We start from the raw sequence: 15,817 nt of genomic DNA on the forward strand, positions 1-15,817 counted from the left end.
TTTCTTACAACAACATCCTAATGTTTTGAATTGATCGGATATTTGTTTACCACTCTAATGCTATCTTAACCAAAGTTTTTTTTGTCTGAATTATTAATCTACACCATTTAACATGCAGAAATGTGTAACATGGCTGAATTAGTGATGTGGGAAGAGCTTAATTTCTGGAAGTGCCTGAATGCTGAGAGGAAGGTTCAGAGTGTCTTAGCATGTTTCTGCTCATTATCAGAAGTAGGTTCTACCACATTAGAATTAAAGACCTCAAACATAGATCACTGTCCCATTGTATCAGGCATTATACAAACACACAGCACAGGGATAAGTTCTAATGTGCACAGTTCATTATTTAGGATTCAGACAATACACAGGGGGTGAAAAATCAGAGAGGGTGAAGGGCAGGAGATCAAAGTAGCAGTAGAAACAAGTGTATTTGCATGAAGCCCCAATCCTGCAATGATAACACATAGTTGGACTGCTGTGCCTGTGCAAAACCTATTGAACCCAATAGGGCTCTGGGTGGGTTGATCCACAACATTCAATTCACAAGCTGTCAGTTGCAAGATCAGGGCCTAAGTTAGTAGTACACAGTGGTCTCTGTAGTTAAAGGTGATTGTTAGCCCTCGAGTGAGGGTGAGTGATCAGCATCTTATGATCCCTGATCTCAGGATCAGATTCTTTAGTTATGTGTCTCCTTTAACCACCTGAGCACCTCAGAGTATGTGTGACTGCAGGCTACATATTTACCATGCTGTTTCTGCACCAATGAGACCTAACAAAACACTGAAACTGCAAATGAAGATTTTTTTTAGGATAAATAATGTTTTTCTACCATTCATTACCACTATTTTCCCTGATCCATAACAATCTCGGCAAGACAAACTGGTATGGCCGACAGCAGGCATTTGCTGAATAAAAGCCTTTAGTTGCCACACTCTGTAAGACTTACTATGGAAGGTGTGTGCAGTGGAGACGTGAGGGAATTTCCCAATCATTGCAAGATCATCTGATGGATCCTACCAATACAAAATACATCTCTCTCTCCATCCACTTGAAATGCCAGCTATTGCTACAACACCACATTATAATGGCACTGGGTTATTGTCTTCCGAGTTTTAGTTTTAAAAGGAAACATAGGAAATCATTCTGATATCACAGTTATGCAAACAAGTGAATACGTTACTTTTGGTTTGTATTATTCAGTGTTGCCAACTTTCATAATTTTATCAGCGTCTCATGATAGTTGGTGTTTTTCTTAAAGCCCCTGCTCTTGGAGAGTGGTGATTAAATAGGAATCCCAGCTTTCATTGTAAAACAGACAAAAGCTCTGGTTCCAGCCCTCATGACTGCAGAGAAATGCTTGGAAACATGAACACTAACAATTCAAAAACCAGAAAGCAAATAAATGTCAAAATGATTATTTAAAAAATACTAATGATTTTTTAAGCTAATCTCATTATTTTTTAATGTTTGTGGTTGGCAATAACCAATTAAGGTAGTTCCTGGGGAACGCAATTGTGATCTCTTATTACGTTGTTAGGCCATGTACACAAGATTCTGCCCAAATCTACACAGAGACATTCAGTGATTTGCCCAAAGCCACACAGGAGAGCCAAGAACTGAAACCAGATTTCCCAAGTCCAAATTCACATATCTGAACCACAAAGCTATCCAATTGGAAACACACTGGGACAGAATTAAACCCAGCCCTGGTCACACTCAGGCACAGGAACAGTCTCCCCCCTCCCCAGTGGATACTTCCTCTATCATGAGACCACATTCTGCCCTCACAGTGGGATAGGCCCGGAGATCTGATTTAATACATCTTGTTCTGTCTACACTTTCTGTGGCCTTATGATCTTCAGACATCAGTGTTCACAGAGGCAGTGTGGATGCAAAAAACACAAACTCAGATTGTCTCCTTTGCAGCTCCTGCATCCTTCCACCTCACTGTTTCCTCATCTCATTTCATATCTCTGCGGCAGACACCTCTTCCCCTGCCCCTCTCATCTCTCTGTGCCACCCTGTTTCTCTTGCTGTTATGTATTTTTGTACAGTAATTGTAATGATCTAACTCTGCAAAGTGCTTTGGATATCTGCACAAAAGGAGCAATGCAATATATAGGCCTGCTGCACTGTTGTGTCTGAACTATTAGGAAGTTCTTATGAAAGCTGTGAATTTCCTCACTTTGGTGGATTGGTTTCTTTTAATGTAGTTTTTGCCTGAGTGACTAATGTATAGGGACTGAGGCAAGACATCATTTGTCTGCGGGTAGAAAGCTGTTTCTCTCTCCTTGGGTCTTTCTACTAACTGTTGTGCAGGGACCCGAGAAATATGTTGATTGGAGCCTCAATTGAGAGATTTGCCAAGTATAAAAGAAGACTTTAAATTATATAGTGGTGGGGAGTGAAGAGTCTCATGAATTTACAAGTAGATGTTACTATTGATATGTCTTCATTTTATATGGTGTAGTTGGGCTGGTATTGAAGGACCTGGAAGGAAAATGAATCCAAAATAGAATTACCTATTGATTGAAAACAAGGAGAATCTTGCTAAATTTGCCCCATGAGGGACAAGATTTTGTCAGACTTGTTTGTTTTTCCTTCCTGTCTGGCCATATTCATTATAAAGGTAATGCAGATAAATTATTTGTGGTAGGATAGTGTCAAGATCACAGTTAACACCTAATGCAAGCAAATCTGAATGGATTTTTGATTGGGACATAGAGTGTTGTGTTTCTGTAACAGAGAGAGACAGGACCCTGGTGTTGTAAATAGACAGGATTTATTATTTAAGGTGAATACAAACAGGTTGTGCAGTTACCTGGTTTTCCAGCTTGAATACTTAGAAAGATAGCTAGTTCAATGTTGGATTATCCGGCAGGCTCTGCCTATATCTGGGATTGGATCAAGCAATCCTGGAATAGATTACCAGCTATACTAAAGTAAGGGTTGAAAACACTGGGTCAGATCCTCAGCTACTGTAAATGAGCTGTATAAAAATAAGTAGGTGGAATTTTTTTTTCAATTAAAAAATGTAAGGCTATCCATACACAAAGGTTCTTTTGCCTACTCTTCTCACTATTTACCCTACTTTAAAAAACAAACAAACCCTGAATTCATTTAGCAGATCCTGAACACAGCCAAATTTGGGATTCAGTGTTGACACCAAGTTTTCAAAAATCATGACATTTTAAAGGCAACTTTTGGGTTTTTTTATTTGTCTTAGCCTTTAGGACTCATATTTTTAGGTTTTACTTCATAGCAAAGAAGGCTAGAACTTTAGCTTCTATTTATTTGTAAAAGGGAGATTTCACATAATCCCAGAAATTTGGGAGCTGGGGCTTTAAAGAAAAGCCCCAAACATGAAATTCATGATAAAGTCATGAGTAGAGCTGAAGGAAATTTGGTTTGGTATTTATGTACTGTGGGAAATTCTGACATTTGTGGAACTGAAATTCTGGAACATTTTGGCTGCATAAATGAGTGATATAATTTAAATCTACCTATGGGAGCAAGGAAAAAGCCGCAAGGCCCCTCACTGTTTAAAAAAAAGTTATCAGAAGATTGGCTACACAAAACCCCCCATGCTTGGGTGGGGAAAGTTGCTAGAGCAGGCTTTGACCCACCCACTTCTGGCTTTCCTGGTGTAATAAGCTTGCCAGGGACAAGATGAGGCATGGTCAGAACATGTTATGCCCCAGTGATTTTGAGCTGGCAGAACAGCTCCTGAGAGCCAGATTTGAAAGCCAGAAGAAACCATCAGGTCATCCAATCTGATCTCCTGTGTATCACAGGCCCACTCCATCACCCAACACCTGCACAACTGCACACTAAACCCATCAATCCAAAGTAGAACAAAGTATTACAACCCACAGGAGACTGTGGGAGTTTACCAAAATCCATTAGCAGGATTATATACACATTTCCCAGAAAATATATTTTGACAGTAATATTTTACTCTGAAGATCTCACTGCTTGCAAAGAAATGCTGGGGAGGACATATTAAGGTAATTAGCTGAATGGTCAAATGGATGGCGATTATATTTGGCCAATGTCTGAAAAATCCTTCACCTGGGAAAAGTTTAGCATACTTTTCATCTGTTGTAAAAAGGCTGGGCTGTCAATAAACTGAAACAAAACATTATAATTTCCAAACTGAAGTGTTCCAGAATTTCTGTTCCACAAATAATTAATTATCGTAGAGACTTCTATCATATTCTCCCACTTATTAGTCTCTTTTCTAAGATGAACAGTTGCATTCTTTTTAATCTCTCCACATATGGAAGTTGTTTCATACTCCTAATCATTTTTGTTTCCCTTTGCTGTATTTTTTCCAATTCTAAATATATCTTTTTAGAAATAGGGTGATCAGAACTGCACATAGTATTAAAGGTGTAGGCATACCATAGATTAATATAGTGGCATTGTGATATTTTTGTCTTATTATTTATTGTTTATTATAAACGCTTTGTTTAGAGTCAGTTCAATGTTAAACTGCATTATGCCTATAGTGGTGCATTGCTTTATGGAAGTTCTACTTAGGAGCCTGATGCCCCCATTATACCCTATGGGCAAGCTTCTTGGTCAGACTACATCTCCCATAATGCATCTGCATTACATTCTAGCTGATGCAGTCTCCAGGAAGCCCAGCCCGTACAAGAGAAAGGGGGTTCAAAATAACACAGTCCATAAAGCAAATGCTCCAATAGATAAATGCAGTTTAATGTTTTGTTGAGCTGATTCAAAATTAAATATTTTGGGTCACTTGAAGAAAATAATATTCAGATTTGGGTCAAACAGACCCAAAATAACATATTTCATTTAGATTTTCCCCATGGAAAAATATATTTGGCAAAAAGAAAAAAATCCTGAAAATTTCAGTTGTGCAAACTGCATTTTCTGCCGAAATATCATTCCAATTAAAAATTCCCAACCAACTCTAGTCACAAGGCAACACTGGAAAGGGAAATCTGAAATTAATCGTTGATTACATTTTCCAAGTGGAGCATGGATTTACAGAATGCAATTCTCATGGATAAGTATCACATGTTTAAAACCCTGGGCAAAACTATGCTAATATAACCCTCTCAAGATACCCCATAAAGCCCAATCCAAAACCCAATGAAATCAATGAGTGTCTATTAACTTCAGTGAATTTTGGATTAGGGCCATGCCAAAAACAAAACAATTGTGCTCTCAGCTCTGCAAGTGGCTCTTTTGTCCAACATTCTGCTCTCAGCACATGCACAGACATCATTGAAATGGGCTCTTAGAACAACCACTACTCCCAAGATGAATGATGTTATAAACTTTCATTTAGACAAGTTGCAAGAGAAGAAACAGCATTTGTGTTTTCGTTTTCCCAATGGTTTTTCTTCAAATGATGTTAAATGACCCATGAAACTGATTAAATTGAAAATTGAATGCACTGACTCTTTGAGTGCCTTATTTTTTATGATTTGTATTTTTGTTCTTGTTTCAGCTGTACTGGATGTCTTCTCATTCTGAGGACACCATGACCTTCCAAATTCTAGAACCAAGTTTAAAAATGTATATTTATATGGAAACAGGCTCAGCATGGAGTTGGTTTTCTTCCTAAATCTATAATTTTCAGGAACAATTTTTCCCATTGACATAACAGTAAGACATATGTTTATCCAGATTTCAAAAAAATATTGTTTGTATTATTGGTCAAACCAGTATTGTCCATTGCTCCATTGAGCAGGCAGGTGATATCTAAGACCTCAGCAGAGAAACAGGTGCGAAGTTCAGAACCATCACTGATGTTGGCATCAATACCAGTGATACCAGAGAAATTCCCCAGACTCCATTTTGTATCCTTAACTTCTATTTTGAATAAGCGAGGGGCATTCCACCATTAGATGGAATTTGCAAGTCATGTAGCATTAAAAATAGAATTGGCAGGAAAAAGGGTGGGAACAGGAGATTATAACACTGAGGGAAAGAATGGTTGCAAGCTAAAAATAGAATTGGCAGTTAAAAACAAGTTTAAAAATAGAACTGACAGTTTGGAATGTTGGCATGTATCCAAGAAAGATCTGACAGAAAGATATCAGCAGAAGTGTCTAGAAAGTTCTGACAGAACAGTATAAAGGTCAGTGTGTCAGTGAGCAACTGACAGGGAGGGCAGCTGAGGTGGAGAAGAATGGTGGAGAGAGAGAGAACAGCTGTAGCAGCACTGACTAAGAAGAACAGCAGCAGAGGGAGTCCTGTCAATGGAGCAGAAAGAGAGGAAACAGAGAGAGTGCAGGAGGGACAGTGCAGTGAAGTCAGCAGAGAGAGTAAGCTGTCAGTTATAGTTATATAATATTGTGTATGAATGTGTGTGGGTTAATAAAGATGTATGTGTGTGTGTTAAGTGTGAAGGAATTTATATATGTAAGACCTAAAGAATATTTTAAAACTGTCAGCGACCTACGAACGATTGATCACCATAAGTAGGGCACATCACTAAGGATCATCTCAGCTGTATGTTATTACAGTTTGCAGTGGATTCGTGTTTTAGATTAGATTGTCATTGTATCAGGGGTTGTTGTTTGCACCAATGAAAAGGTGCTTTGTTTTGGAAAGAACACTGCTTGTGTCAATCATTAATTTATCAGAAGGTTGTATCTGTGTTCTCCAAGTATTTCCTTAGCCACCTTGGAGACCCCTGCCTAATGAGAACAGATTAATTATATTCTGGGAGTACTCTAAATCAGTTTTTGGGGTAATGCCAGCACCAACACCAAGCGGAGCACCGACCAAACCCAGATGTTAAATGTCAAAGGCAATGCCTCAGGCATCAAAGCAGGGTAACGAAAAGGGCTGCCCAGAAAACCAAGACAGGAGCTTAAGAAAGAGTTTTCTCTCACAGCAAGAGAGGTGGGAAGTCAGTTGGGGACAAACCTTCCAAACCTCATCTGGCACCAAAGCCAGTTGAAAAGGACAGCAGATTCCATTGGTACTCTGTTTCGTACTGAAGGCACCCTGTTGACATCAACCCCCAGCACTGGGGGTAGCAGTCATGGATTGTACAAGTACTCTCCCCAGCACAGAGACTTCCATTGGTACTGGCACAGGCCTTGGCACCAGTGGTGCCCTGCCCATTGGTGCCATTCATGGAGAAGACATATTCATCACCATCACTAGGACACACATCTTGCCAGCATGAAGAAAAGACCATCCCCCACACAGTCCATGAGCAGTGCCTTTGAGAGACCCAAGGGGTTCTTCAGATTTCAACCCCCAACACACCAGGAGTGGTATTGGTCCTGTCAGCAACCCTCTAACCACCTGTATGCATATAAGATACCACTCTGGCCTTTCTAGGATACTAGGATACGCCTTCCTAGCCCTCAAGGAGCTGGCCACCTCCATCAAGGAAGAGGAAAACATTTCCCTTTCCAGCAGCATCTCTGGATTGACTATAAACACCAAAGTACCAGGAAGGGCAAGACCCAGAAACACAAACACATCAGTGCTCCACCTCAGCTCCCAAAGACCTCTCCTCCTTTTCACCCAACCAAGGCAGTCATCTCATTACTGATGCCAGGTGATTTTGAGACATTTCAAGAGCTCCTGGTATGGATCACTGATGCATTCAAGACTGGGATTTTTCAGATAAACCTGAAATCTCAAAAATAGTTATTTTATCAGCTGTAAGATTTGTCCTCCTCATAAATAAAGGGCTCTTATAACCAGTAAGAGCTCTGTGGCAAATGCTAGCAAATATAGCATCAATGGTGACAATGTACAGAAAAAAATTAAAGATAGCAAGTGCCACCTTCCGGATTCAAATATTTCTTTTTAGATCCTAAACCCAGATATTTAGTGGTCTTGGTTGTCCCAGAGAAATCCCATTTGACTAGGATCACAAAGAAAGAAATATCCCAAATGAGAAGATCTATTTGGGAGAATGTCAGAGTCTTCATCTTTGTTGCATCTGTAACCCTTCTGCCAGACCAAGTCGGCAGCAGCAAGGGCCGGGTTCTATATCTAGGGGTCCCTGTAAATGATACAACACCAAACTGGCTCGAGCACCCACCCAGTCACCTGGGAAATTACACACTATCTCCTGGGTGCCCTTCAAAGGGAAATACTTCCCCTCTCGCAAGCACAGAGTCTGAGTATAGAAAGAAACCTTTTAATAGCAAAACAGAGATAACACCGCACTGGTTTGGGAAACAGTGCAAACAGAGTTCATGAACTCAATGAGCCCAAACCCATCCCAGAGTACAAGGCGTGTCCTTCGCCTCTCCCTTCCTTCTTGCCCCTGTACTGACCGTCGTAGTTGCAATATCCACCTCTCAGGTGTGGCTCCGCCCCGTATGCCGCACCGGTCCAACACAGGCTTGTCCAGGCCTCACTGAGTCCCCCACCACTGGCAACGACCACGCCGATCTCCCACTGACTGCTGGCACCGACTGTGCCGGCCCCTCCACCGACCGCTGGCCGCCCTGGGCTGGCACCGACTGTGCCGGCCCCTCCGCCGATCGCTGGCCGCCCTGGGCTGGCACCGACTGTGCTAGCCTCCCACCAGAGTTGCCTGTGGCCCACTCAGCTCTGTTAGTGGTCAGGCAAAGTTTTCCAGATCCTCTACTGGTTCAGCTTTTAGTGATTTCAGCTCCTAATGATTTCAGCTCTTAAGTAAACCTCCTGCTGTCATACAGGAAATGTCCCTGCTTTCAAGAAACAAAAGACTCCAAGGTGAGTCATTAAGTCTACCTTTTAACAATGGGAGGTGAGAGTCGCTCCCTGCCTGGGGCAGCCCTTTCACTTGGCCCCTGCAATCCCAATAGAAGACTCCTCCACCTTTTCCAGGCTGGAACATCGGCCTGCCACCCTTGCCACCCTTAGTTTAGGGTGAAGTGTTCTATCATAACAGACTAAGCACAGTTTTGCTGACATCTGTTCATACAATTGAAGGACAACATTTCATTAGCCCAGCAGTTAACACAAAAGTGCTTTGTAACCCAAACTGAGCCCTGCTAACCATTTCCCATTATGCTCCGCACCTAGGTAAATTATGCTAAGTACTTAATTGTACTCATGCAGATACAAAGACCATGCAAATAATGTGCCCCCCTTTACTCAGACACTCAGACCTTGCTTACACATCTATGAATGGATAAATGTTAGATTTTCAGCCAAATATGACTTAACTCCCTCATGAAAATAGAGAGGAGTTCAAAGACATTGTTAAAGAGGGCAAGTGATGGCAAAAACTACCCTGCAAGCTGCGATGACTAGGTCTATGGCCACTGCAGTGACTCTGTGGAGGACATTCTGCCTCCAGGCTTTAGGCATTCCTCATGAGGTAGAAGTCATGGTCAGGAATCTGTGGTTTGAAGGATATGATCTATTTATCAAAAAAAATTATACTTGCTCAATGACTCCAAAGCAACCCTATAGTGCCTTGGAATCTATACAGCTCAGCATATTTCAAACAACAATGCCCTCAGCCTCAACAACAGTAAAGACAATATATACTGTTATACCATAGGATGCTAGAATAGCATCCCAAGAAATGGCCAAGATATGCAGAGGATGTCAACCTTTATCACACCCATCCACACACAGCACTCCATCCACATGGCAGTAAATTTGATGGCTTGGTAGAGAGTTGCACCAGGACCAGTCTACAGAGCTCTTATTTTGGAGACTTCCTTGCCCTATTCCATCGGTCACGGTAGGACAATATAACTGACAAATGAGTGTTGGATGCTGTTGCTGATGCCTATACCATCAGGTTCCTTTCTCTATCCCCTTCCCAAACTCCTTCTCCACAGATGCTTCTCATATGAGCCTTTTTACAAACAGAAGTGGCCTTGTTGCTCTATCTAGGACCCACAGAGGAGATGCCTCAGAGGTTCCTACTCTCCCATTCCCTTATTCTGAGGAGGAAAAGGGATCTTCATCCTATCCTAATCTGAGGAGACTCAGATACAAAACACTGCCTCAGATTCAAAATGATTGCATCATTCCAAGATCAAGTCTGGCTGACTAAGCCTCAATTTGCAGGACGCATACTTCCACATTGTCACCCATCCAGCCAATAGGAATTACCTCAGATTCACAGTGGGGTCCCCAACCATTACCAGTAGAGGGCTCCATCCTTTGGACATTCTGCACCACCAGGAGTATTGACTAAGTGCCTGGCAGTGGTAGTGGTATATCTAAAGAAACAGGGAATTCATGTCTGTATTTACCTGGATGACTGACAGATCAGGGACAAGTCCTAGGAAAAGATCAAGACAGCCCTAGATCAAGTCATCTCCCCACTCTCTCAGTTACGGCTCCTGGTGCACTACACAAAGTTGCCTCGTATACCATCTTAGACCATAGACTTCATAAAGTCATCAAGCCCTATTCGACGCACAGTCAGTCTGAGTCTATCTCCTGGAGGCACAATTCAGTCCCTTCAGTTGCTCATAGATGACATCAAGACAAGAATGTTGATGAAGTTTCACATGTGACTGGGATGACAAGGATATGTATTTGCATGTGTGCGTTATCTCCCTTGCCAGACTTCACCTGCAGCCATTACAGCACTGGCTAAGGATAGTATACTCCCCATCCAAGCAACATATGAACAGATCGGTCACTGTTCCAGTCCAAGTCCTATTAGAATTAACATGGAATCTAGAGTCCTTGAATATGAGAAAAAGGTGTTCTTTGACCAGACAATGACATTTATTATGGATGCCTCAGGGATGGGTTGGAGTGTGCGGCCATCCCTCCTGGTCAATCTCTGAAGGAGACTACACCACCTCGCTGTCACCCCTGTCAAGGCAAGCTCAAATAGGGGAATTAGCTGTCTCCACTGCCCTGACTTTCAAGCAGGGGCTGGGCTAGCAAGCTTTCTAGGGGGGCTAAAACCCTCAAGCAGGGTGGAGCAACAAATAGTCTAAGGGAGCTCTGGCCTGCAATGAGGGCAGAGCAGTAGCGAGTCTGTGAGCCCATGCCCTCAGGCAGGGCAGGGCACCAACATGCCCATGCCCTCAGGCAGGCGACAGACCCACGCAGGCTTCTTGGCCTAAGGTGGGGAGCCTGCCACCCTAGGGGTAGATTGGCAGAGGGGAGGGGGACATAGGCCCACCCAACTTCACCACATCCCATCCCAGGGCCCTGATAGTGGCAGTGTTCCGCCACTGGGTCAGCAGGACTCCAACTGAAATGTGCTGACCAGTGCTCAGGCAGGAGCACAGCTGGGCTGTAGTCAGCTACCCCTGGGCTTCTTCCTACACTCCCTCTGTACTGTACCTGCAGCTCGGGGTTGTCCTCCATTTCCCTGGGGTACACTGCAAGCGGCAGTCTTAGCAGCTCTTCAGCTCTCAGTCAGCTGGCAGCTCTGGCCAGTGCGCAGATGGCAGCCCCAGCAGCTCCTCTGGTTTCAGCAGCAGGTGGGATATGTCTGTCTCCCTTGGTGGCTCCGGCCCAAATGAGCTGGAGGGCCCGCCTCTTATACTTCCTCTTTTTGTCCTGCCCTTCCGCTTCCAGCAGGGCAGGCCTGGCCTTCCTGGCTCTTTCCCCAAGAAGGTGGTTGTAGTCCTTCCTTGTCAATCTCTGAGGGAGGCCACGCACCCTCACTACACACACACACACACACACACACACACACATCCTCAAGTCCAGCTCCTGATCTTTGGGGCTGGTCAGGTCCTCTTCTTCCAACCATACCAATGCATCCATGTTGGCATGCTCCTTACCGGCCCGATGTTGTACCATGAAGGTGAAAGGTTGTAGAATCAGGTACTGGTGCATCAATTGGGCGCTAGTGTCTTTCATCTTTTGGAGCCACTTCAGTGGTGTGTGGTCTGTCACCACCACAAATGGGCTCCCAAGGAAGTAGTAGCATAAGGATTCTAAGGCCCATTTGATAGCTAAGGCTTCCTTTTCAATCACAGAATAGTTATGCTCCCGTGGGAACAGCTTTCAACTGATTTATATTACCGGGTATTCTTCACCATTGATGTCTTCCAATAGGATGGCCCCTAACCGCACAACTGAAGCATCAGTTTGGATGAGGAAACTGCGGGTAAAGTCAGGGCTATAGACTATAAGCTCTCGGCATAAATGGGGTTTCAGCTCCTGAAAGGCTACCTCACAGTCAGATGTCCATTGTACTCGCAGTGGCTGCTCTTTCGTGAGCGACCCAGTTAAGTGAGTGGCAATAGTCGTAAAGTTGGGGATGAAGTACTAATCATAGCCCGTCAGTCCCAGGAATTGCCGGACTTGCTTTTTAGTAGTTGGGGCCAGGTGGTCTTGGTTGCCTGGATCTTCCCGACAAGAGGGTGCAGCTTGCCTTGCATCAGGGTGTACAACCCGAGGTAGTCTCCTGCCACCTGATCTGGCACTTCTTGGGGTTTGCAGTGAGACCAGCCTCCTGAAGGGTCCTCAGAATGGCTGCTATCTGGTTTTGGTGGTCTTCCCTGTGATGACTGTATATTACTACGTTGTCAAGATAGGCAGCTGCGTACTCGAGATGGGGTAGCAGGAGACAGTCCATCAGCCTCTGGAAGGTTGCAGGGGCTCTATGGAGACCAAAAGGCATTCACGTGAAATGGTTCTCCTTCACAAAAGCCCCAGCCTGAGCTAGGCGTTCTTGTATCTGGGACACATATTGAAGAAGCCCCTTGGCTCGGGACAGGGTCTGCTCCCACATCTCCCTCATGAGGTGCAGCAACCCTTGTGATTGCTGTCCATATAGGAGCTCAAACAGAAAATGTTTTGTGGCATTTCCCAGATAGCGAGTAGCAGGGGAGGAATGAGCTGGTTCCTGTGGCAGAGTTCCTCCAGGGGAACTTCTGGAGCATGCTCTTTAATATCCGGTTGAATTGTTCAACTAAGCTGTCCATCAGGGGATGGTACATGGAGGTCCAGAGCCTCTTGATCCCCAGCAGGCTGCAAACTTCCTGGAGGTAAAGTTCATCCCCTGATCCATAAGGATCTTTCAGGGCAGGCCTACTTGGAAGAAAATCTTTAGGAATTCCATCGCAATGGTCTGGGCGGTGGCACTCCGGAGGGACATGGCCACGGGGAAGCAAGTGGCATAGTCAACTACTATGAGGATGTACCAAAACACACAGTGCTCTTTGCAAGGGGCCCCAACAAATCCATGGTTATCCTCTCAAAGGGCATGCCCACCAGTGAGAGGGGGACCAGGCGAGCTTTTGGTATCCTGGCAGATGCCAACAACTGGCACTCTGGGCATGAGATGCAGTAGTCTTTAATGTCTTGGTACACACTAGGCCAGAAAAAAGGGCTAGGGTTTTCTCCAGGCTCAGATGGCTAGAAGCTAGGATGTTGTGGTCCAGTTACAGCACAGCCCCTCGATGGCAGCAAGGGACTAGCAGTTGGGACCAGGGCTCCTGGTTCCAAGGGTCAAACTTGACTCGGTACAGCCAGTCTCGGTTAAACGTGAATCAGGGCTACTGAGGGGCCCGCTGGGGATCTACTGCAATGCTATCCATGCAGCCCAGCTTCTCGTATGCATTGCTCAGTGTGGGGTCATCTTTTTAGTCTCTGCAGAAGTCCACCACCATGTCCAGTCAGGCGTCTTCCCCTTCTGGCTGGGGTGTGCATCATCATCCATTCTGCCGGTGGGGAAGGCTGATCTCTGGGGCCAGGGTCCTCTAACTCCACCTCTATGTCATCAGGGTGGTCCCCCTCGATGTCACCTTGGCCCAGATCTCCTGTTTCTACTTCCATATTATCAGGGTGATCATCCTTGAGAGCCATCAGGGTGGGGGTTCCTCGGAGGCCAACAGCTCATAGAACCTGGTGGAACTCAGGCCAATCTCAGCCAAGGATGATGGGATAGGGCAGCTCCAGGGTAACCCCCCGGGCATTGCCAGGTCAGCATGGCTACCGTCTGCACCACCTAGGCCGGGGGGTACATTCCCATGGATGCAGCAAGGATGAATCTGACCTCAGGTCTGGTTGCAGTTCAGAATCAGCCACTGGCACAATAAGGTCTGCCCACACCAGAATCAACTAGGGATTGTAGACGTAGCTTTCCAAGAGCCATAGGGACTGTGATGTTGGTGGCACAGGGCTGATGGGCACGGGTTTTGCTGGTGCACATCTGGCTATGAGAGCGACTACCTCAGGGTGCTGATGTTGTAAAAGCCCAAACCAACCATTGTCACAAGGCGGGACCTGCCTCATAGTCAGCTAAGTGTTGTGAGGGCAGCATCGCATGGCAGAGCCCTCCATCCCTGATTTTTGGTGACCTAAGCAACACAGGCTTTGAATGGCAGAGTCACTCCGCCGTTTATGTCCTCATGCTGGAACACAAAGAGGTTTAAGGCTCATATGCAGCCCCAAGAAACACTGATAGCTGGAAGTATCCAGCCTCCCATGCTACACAGAGATCATCGTTAACTACAACATCTTGAAGAACCACAGTTATTGTGGGGTAAGTAATTGTTCTATCCTAACACTGCTTAGATCCATGTGAGTGTGGGGAGTGTCAATGTGGCTTTACAGGATGGAATTTTCAGTTAAAAATGTAATTCCTTATGTTAGAAGAATGTGAAGGCTGTAGAGTCAAGCATTCAAATGTTAAGTAATGCCTGAATCAGTGCCTGTGCAATCTTGATTTGGCCCCCTTGTGTGTATACAGTCTGTCTTTAATTACATGATCACATACTAATTTTAACACAGGACCTCTGGCTCATTCAGTGCATAGTGTCAACTTTACTCACTGAATTGGTAGCAATTCAATATTTCTTTCAGTCCACATCGTTCAGTGTGTGGTCCCAGGCATTTTTCGCTGCACTTTATTTGAACCCTGCTCTGAAGACCAAATTATTAATTTAACTCATGAGTTTTTCTATGGTGCTTATCACTATAGTGTTTCTGTAAAGCATTAATAATCAACTTCTATATGACCCATGGAGGCAAGATGATATTGTTTCCCACATTTTACATATGGGAAGATATAGGCACAGAGATTAAGGCTAAAACCTTGAGATGTGTCAATTTAATTTGGGTGCCCAACTTGAGAAGCTTAGGGCCTCATTTTCCAGAGTATAGATCATTTTATAGCAGTTTGTATGTTCTGAGCACAGATCCCATTGACTTCATTTGCACCTGTGAGTGCTCAGCACTTCTCCAAACAGACTCTAGGTGTCTTAAATCAGGCACCTAGAAAATGAAAAATAGAATGACCATGTGTGAAAAGGCTTTAATTATATGGTTTGCCCAGTGTGACCTGAAATCTGTGGCTGGGGCAGGATTGGAATCCAGTTCTCCCGGGCATCATTCAACTGCCTTAACCATGAGACCATTCTCTCTCTTCCTGTAGTTCCCTGGCTCATTTACTACACAGCATCCAACTTCTGCAACAAATGAAGCAATAGTCCTACAGACAACAGCCTCCTTCACTACACAACCTTGATTCATCCCCAGTACAAGTCTGTCATGCACACTGAATGAGGCAGGGGTCCTGTGGGAAAAAAAAATAGTATGTGATTATGCAATTAATGACCATCACAATGCATATGCAAAAGGGGCTGAATTGAGTTGCATGGACAACTTTAATTTAGTCCTTTTCTAACCTGAGTGTTTGACTTCTCAATCTTAATTTATTTTTAGAAAAAATAATATAACTACAACAAGAGGTTTTGGCCTTCACGAGGGAAGTGACCCAGATGTACCTTAGCCTTCACTGTAGCATAAATAGGGACTAATAGATTTCAAGCCTTAATTAGCTCCTTTTCAAAAATTAAACAGCAATCAGTACAAATTATGGACGAAGTGCTTCTTGTGCTTTAAAACATGGAGGCTTTGCACCTCCCTACACAAGTAT

The sequence above is a fragment of the Emydura macquarii genome, unplaced genomic scaffold (assembly GCF_026122565.2).
Source record: "Emydura macquarii macquarii isolate MOO-44397 ecotype Brisbane River unplaced genomic scaffold, CSIRO-AGI_Emac_v2 contig_1027, whole genome shotgun sequence".
NCBI classification, from domain to species: Eukaryota; Metazoa; Chordata; order Testudines; family Chelidae; genus Emydura; species Emydura macquarii.